This window comes from Alosa sapidissima, chromosome 9 (assembly GCF_018492685.1).
Source record: "Alosa sapidissima isolate fAloSap1 chromosome 9, fAloSap1.pri, whole genome shotgun sequence".
Classification (NCBI taxonomy): domain Eukaryota; kingdom Metazoa; phylum Chordata; class Actinopteri; order Clupeiformes; family Clupeidae; genus Alosa; species Alosa sapidissima.
The window spans coordinates 34,259,283-34,266,690 of NC_055965.1; the positions used below are offsets into that span (position 1 = coordinate 34,259,283).

General features: G+C 41.5%; 2 protein-coding genes across 2 annotated transcripts in view; both read right to left on the reverse strand.

Annotated features, from left to right (window-relative positions):
- The window catches only part of LOC121718967 (interferon-induced protein 44-like), a 247,328-nt gene that overhangs the window by 47,238 nt on the left and 192,682 nt on the right, over positions 1–7,408 (reverse strand). The gene's annotated exons all lie outside the window — the stretch shown is intronic.
- Positions 5,330–7,408, reverse strand: part of LOC121718788 (NACHT, LRR and PYD domains-containing protein 3-like) — a 1,510,793-nt gene continuing 1,508,714 nt past the window's right edge. Inside the window, exon 33 of the mRNA XM_042103944.1 lies at positions 5,330–5,351. The gene's annotated coding sequence lies outside the window, so the exon portion shown is untranslated. The remainder of the gene's footprint in view (positions 5,352–7,408) is intronic.

Sequence of the window (7,408 nt, forward strand, 5' to 3'; positions counted from 1 at the left end):
ATTTAATTATATTCCACAATTCCTCTGCATTTCTGGGTTTTGCTACAGAAACAGAACATACATTTTTGATGCCACCCCACAAGTTTTCTATAGGATTGAGGTCTTGGGATCGGGCTGGCCACTCCATAATGTCAATCTTATTAGTCTGGAAGCAAGATTTTGCTTGCTTACTGGTGTGTTTTGGGTCATTGTCTTGTTGAAACACCTATTTCAAAGGCATTTCCTCTTCAGCATAAGACAATATGACCTCTTCAAATTTTTTGATGTATTGAAACTGATCCATGGTGTCTGGGGTGCGATAAATAGGTCCAACACCACAGTATGAGAAACAGCCCCATAACATGAATTGTGCACCACCATGCTTTACTGTCTAATGTGGGTCACTGGACAAACTGTCTGCAGCTCCCATGCACTGAACTCAAAGCACAGCACACTGTGAAGACAGTAAAGCCTGGTGGGGCACAATTCATGTTATGGGGCTGTTTCTCATACTGTTCCAAACAGAACGCGCCTGCTAGGAGAGAGGGAGTTCATGACTTCAGTTGCCTATTCACAATGTGATGTATTGTTATCGGCAGATCCTATCACTGGTTACAACAATGATCAAATTAGTAGGCTATCTACTGTATTGGAGTTTTCTTTCTTTTTGACATTTTGGTTTGGAGATTGTTCAGAGCAAAGACAAAATTTGCTAAAGCAAAGACAAAATCTGAAGAGAAGAGAAAAACACATGCATGCACACACGGACACACACACACACACACACACACACACACACACACACACACACACTCACACAAATGTGGCAGCAGACAAGACTTTCCACTTTTCTGGCGTTTTTTGCACTTCTGGTTAGATGCTAACTGCATTTTGTTGTCTCTATCCTTGAACTCTGCACAATGATAATCTGGTTGAATCTAATCTCATCAAATCTAATCTAAAAGACACAGACATCAAACATCACACACACACATGATGACACACAAGCATGGAATGTGTGTGTGTGTGTGTGTGTGTGTGTGTGTTTAGTTACAGTTGCCCTTTGGCTTCAAATTAAAGAGATCTCTTTCTCTCTCTCTCTCACACACACACACACACACACACACACACGCACACACACACAAACATAAACCCGCACACAAACTCATAAACTCATTTGTATATTGCACATTGCCGTTTCTGACCTTAACTGACTCGTCTATCTATCTGAGGTCTATCTATCACTTGATGACGTCAGTCACCGTTGCCATGTCATTCCTACTCAGAGGAATGTTAATGGCAGGAGCACATGAGCATGTGTGTCTTAACGCTAGAACTGCCACACATTTCAAAACTATACAGTAACTACATTCAGGGAAGTGCATAGGCATTTTGGGGAGGCCATTGCTCTTACCAGAAAAAAGGGCACCCCCCCCCCTTACAGGAAGATCATTTGGGTGTTTTGGGTGTTGAGATGATCTGCATCTCCATTTACCAAACGCTATAGTTTTGCTAACATCTCCACTGTTAACGTGAAATATGTCTCCATGCAAGGTAGTGTCAAGCAACAGTGAAGTGAAAACCTTATCATGCAGGTAGCCAATGTTCACGTCACCTGAGTCAGACAGAAAACGGGCCCTGCTTGCTCTGTTAAAGTTTGTATGCCCCTTCCAAACCCCGTTAAAAGGGTATATTTAACCCTTTAGGCGCCAGAGGTTTTTTTCCGAAACAATCAATTTTGACATCTTCATTTCAAAAGGCTATATCTTAAAAGTGATAAGAGATAGAGACTTTCTGTAAATTAGAGAAATATTAAGGATGACCCAAAGTTTATGTAGAGATTAAATGTTTATATCTAATTTGCATATTATGACGTCATATGGTGGCGGCCATCTTGGATTATAGAATTTTCATGAAAAGTCGCATGTTTGAATGATAAAATGCACCACTTCTTTCCCCCCAAAATGTCCCTCACCTTCTGTATGCTATATTGCACAATACTGAATGCTCAGGTAAATAGTAAGTAGTGAACAAACTGTATAAATCATTACTAATAAATGGCCGAAACAAACCAAATGCATGTAGCGGTAGACTGGCCTTTTGCTGTAGAGATTTTCCATTTACTACATACAGTAGGCACTCTGATTCCATGTATGGGGCACATATAGATTATTCAGATGACACACAAACACAAGTAGACAAGACCTGTTTAGTTCAAAAGCTCATTTGCCACGGCAAGGCACAGATCAGGACTGAGATGACGAGACAAGACAAGAGACAATGTTAGTATTTTTTTTCTTTTTGTTGTTTTTTTTCTTAGCTGACAAAGACACACACATCACAAGGACATGAACACACAAAAAGGAACACATAGTGTATGTCCTAAATGATCAGGTAAATAGATAGCAAATCAACAGTGTAAATCATTACTAATAAATGGCTGACATTTTTTATGTAGCAGGCCTTTTGCTGTAGAGATAATGACTCCCTATCCATACAGGGCCGGCATTCCCATCATCTTGTGATAGACTATGCATGACCTAATGTGTGTGTGTGTGTGTGTGTGTGGGGGAGAGGGAGAGGGAGAGAGCGTGTCACCACCTCCACCATGCGAGCAGCATGGCCAGCCTCGCGCGCGCCGAGTGGAGAGAATTTGCGCAGCTCGGACTAGGCCTACTGTCATTCTCATTGCGACTCCCCACACTGCCACTACGTTCCCCCCTAACTCTCCTATGAGCACTTCGACCTCGTCTAACATACCCAGTCGCATTAGACAAAGGCTCCACCACGTTACTGTCGTCGCGATTGTGGAGAGGCAAAAGACAGAAGCTAGCGCTATTAGGCTACCTCCAGCCTTGTTCGCCACACCACTAACACCCTGCTAACTTCCTGATGAACGCTCCGAACCCGTGAAACATTATTCCCACCAGTGACATTGGGCAAACGATTAAACGTTTGTGCTTGGTGTAAGCTAAACTATGGAGTAAACTCTCACTTTGTCCAGCTGCATCATTGAAGGCAGGGACGCATCTGAAGCCTCACTAAACGAATCACCGTCATTTCCTGAAGGCAGATATTCCCCTTCAGAATCAGGGTCCGCGAATAGAAGACCCAACACTTCATTTCAGGTAAACTTTTTTGATGCCATTAGACGATAATCTAATGCAAATACTCGCTAACGTTGACAATATCGCTCTGACTAAGTGGCTCACACGCACACTAGCTCCGGTATTGCACACACTGATTCAGTGCGCTGTAGCTCAAAAGTTTTGTTTAAACCATGACCTTTTTCGGACTCGGGGATGACGTATGACATGTTTGCCACCTAGTGGAGTGGATGTCGAACGAAATATGACACCCTATTTGACTAAATCGGCCGTTTTATTCAGTACCGCATCTTGTCGAGTAAACTCGACAGTGGCGCCTAGAGGGTTAACAGCCAGAATTTAAAAATTTTCCCGGGCTAGACACCCCGAACCCCCCATAATATGATCAGCACCACCTCTCACAAAATACTATCGACGTCCCTGCTACCGGTCCGTCAGAAATATGACAACTGTTATCTGGTCCGTTTAGTGAAAAATGTTTCTGTAGACTGTTTGGACAGCAAAGGCAGATTACAGCCTAATAATAAAAACAGCTGCTGGAATTCATTTCTGTGTGGGCCTGAGTTATAATATATGACATAATGTATTACATTTTCATTGTGTTTATATTGTGCACCAGCCTGCACAGCGACAGCAAAGAGAGAAGCGCTGGCTGCACGCGCACGTCGCTTGCATGCGCATGCGCAAACGGTCGCGTCGCGGTCAGTGGGGGGCTTTTTTGATATTGTGCACAGGGGCCCATATTTGTTAAATCCGTCCCTGGTCAAGACTACCTAGTTAATTAGACCAGATAATAAAATACTATTTGTAATGTATAATGTTTAATTTGGCGGTATGGCTCTGTTCTGGGAGCCCCCTGCCCTTCCACGTGTAAACATGAAAAGTCTAAGACAGAGAGAGAAGCAGATAAACCCCCCATGGGGTACAGAACAGACCAGGCATCAATGACAGCAACTAGACATTGATAAGGCAGATGTATGAGGAGGAGATGGGGTACAGAACAGACCAGGCATCAATGCAGCAACTAGACATTGATAAGGCAGATGTATGAGGAGGAGATGGGGTACAGAACAGACCAGGCATCAATGCAGCAACTAGACATTGATAAGGCTGATGTATGAGGAGGAGATGGGGTGGAGGTGGGGGACAGAACAGACCAGGCATCGTCAACACTAAACAACCTCATAGCTTTCACAGTTTTGCAGATTGTAATGAACATTGGTGGTAGAATTGTAGTGTTCTTACACAAGGAATGGCAATAGTTATACGGAACAGTTGTTGGGTGAATCTTACCCTGGTTGCTGCATGAGGTAGCACTGTTCCCCATCAGAACTGTATTTGATCTGCTTCTGTGAACTGTCTGTGTGTTTGCAGCTCTGGGCCCAGAGGAAGGAGGTAAAAGGGACTTGGTAAGTAGCGTTAAGAGAACTCAGGCCATCTGGACTGAAAAAGCTCAAACAATATCAGTTATTAGATTTGATTAGATTAGATTCAACTTTCTTGTCATTTAGCAGAGTACAGGTACAGAGCCAATGAAATGCAATTGACATCCAACCAGAAGTGCAAAAGAAACATTAAGTACCAAGTGCAGGTAGAGTATGGCTGTGTAGACCATAGAGATTAATAATGTACAGTGTATAGTTGGATAAATATAGGTTTCCAGATGACATGTCTACAGAGATAAATAGAGTATATAAGTTGAGTATAAATAGACATTCTATATATACATGTAATATACTGTATATGTACAGTATATTACATACAGTATAGTATGGGGTGTTAGCAGTGCAAAGTCATAGGTGAAACAGTGTACAGTAGGAGTAATGTAAACAGGTAAGCAGTGCAATACAGTCAATGTAAACAGGTAAACAGTGCAGTAGTAAAAAGTAAACAGGTAAACTAGTAACAGCTAAAGAGCAAATGCTAGACAGGTCTTTCTCTTCCTCTGGAAAGAAGCTGTACCTGAGCCTGCTGGTGCGGGAGCACAGGCTCCTGTATCGCCTGCCAGATGGGAGTCGACTGAAAAGACCACGGAAACAGGTGGTCTGGTGTATCTTACCCTGGTTGCTGCATGAGGTAGCACTGTTCCCCATCAGAACTGTATTTGATCTCCTTCTGTGAACTGTCTGTGTGTTTGCAGCTCTGGGCCCAGAGGAAGGAGGTAAAAGGGACTTGGTAAGTAGCGTTAAGAGAACTCAGGCCATCTGGACTGAAAAAGCTCAAACAATCACAGTTATCCATCACTGGCTACTTCACCACCTCTACCTGTGAAGTCAAAACACCTTAGTGTCACAATTGATTCTACAGTTTCCTTTGACTCTCACATCAAATACATCACTCAAAGCCCAACATAATCTTGCACCCTCTTATCTTTCAAGCCTCCTGACCCCTTAGCAACCTACCCGCACCTTACGCTCCACTGATGCCCACCTCCTATCCACCCCCACTGCACATCTCCATTCCATGGGTGACAGGGCTTTTAGCGTGGCTGGCCCCAAACTCTGGAACTCCCTTCCACTCCCACAAACTCTGTGATTAATTAATCTAAATTAATCACATGCATCCATTTTTGCTATGAACATATCTTTAAAACAATTTTTTTTTCAGATGAGTGAATCAATGAAGAGCCAAACCATCTTTATAAACTTTAAAGTTCAACTTCTCTCTTTTATGATCATTTTCCCTTTGGCTCAGGCATCAGTAGTTCCTGGTGTCAGATGTTTAGTATGATGCAAATGACTGAAGCTACAAATCACTGTCAATGGCATGTGCAGAGTAAGCTACCCTAACACCAAGGTAATGTGTGGTATACCCCCCATGGTTTATCCTTTTATGGCCATTCAAACATGTTGTTTCTGCTAAATGTAATGTTGTAGATTTTTGTTCACGTAATTATTAGGTTGTTTCCTTTTCTATCCAGTAGGTGGCAGTCCAAGATAAGAAAACGCAGGGCTCTAAGAAAACGAGACAAAAAAGCAGCATAGCCTACAAGTGCGAATCGAAATGCAATGTGTGAAGTTATTGGAATGGAAATAAATGTAACCACCTTCAACATACTTTTGAAGACATTTTGTTTCAAGTGTGCAACACATGTACTCAATTTAGTAAGGGAGTTTGTCGGTTAGTTAGTTAGTCAGTCGTAGTGTAGGCCTATAGGCTAAGCAAACAATAGGCTACGTTAGCAAAGTAACTAGCATTATTATCATCAAGAGGTGTGCTAACTTGTAGGCCTACCTCCAGATTGCTTTGCATTGAGGTGATACCAGAGCCAGGCTACCTATTAAACATGCTCTGGTGATATTTCAGACTTGACGAACTCCCATGGTAGGCAACGGGAATTCCTTACTGCAGAAATAGTAGATTGATGCTCCTGTCAACAGGATTAGTCTGGGCGTTCTTTTTAAAACGTAGGCTAAACTTTTCATTCAAAGCAGCTTTCTCGTCTGCGTCCTTCAATCACTATAGCCAAACTGCACTGTGTCAAATGTCACCACGAAATGTGATTAAGCAGCTTTATTTTCTTTAATACCTTAATATTTCTGTAATTAATTAATCAAAGTTAATGTGCTATTTTGACAGCCCTAGTTATTATACTACTGCAATACACTAATCTGGTACAGTGTTGCACTGAATAGAGAGATGATCTTGGTGGTCAATGCATGAAATGTCCAACTACGGGAAAAGGAAGTTTGAAGAAAAGAAACAAAAATCACAAAATAAAAATCACATATATTCTGTTTTGTTATAGCATAGAAAACAATGAAACAAATCAACTGACAACAGGTTCATCACATCTCCTTTCAGAATCTTTATTCAGACATTTAAAAGTCAGAAACACATTTTATTTACATATTTTACAAGCATTTTTTTTGCTATGTCAACACATACTGTATAGAACCACTGACACCTCAGATCAGCAAATAACTTTTTCAAAGAAATTCAGCAAATAACTAAACTTTACGGAGAACAGAATACATCATATTGTTGTTGTTGAAAACATTCTCATAATCCACACATTCATTTTCAGGAGAAGAGCATAATATAAAGAAAGCAATATCAGCATTTGTTTAGTTTCATCAGAACAGTAATTATATAACTGAATATACTGTACATACATACATACATACATTACATGTATGAACAGGAGTGTGTGTGACTGGAGTTCCTGCAGTTCTTTATACAGTCTATGGGCCAAAGCTGGAACTATTGCCATAGCAACAAGCCCTGCTCAACTGCCAGGGCCACAGAACAAGCATCACAATGGATGTTGCTACGGTTACGTGGTTACTGTGGAATGTTGGAGTGTCTTGACTTGATGAATT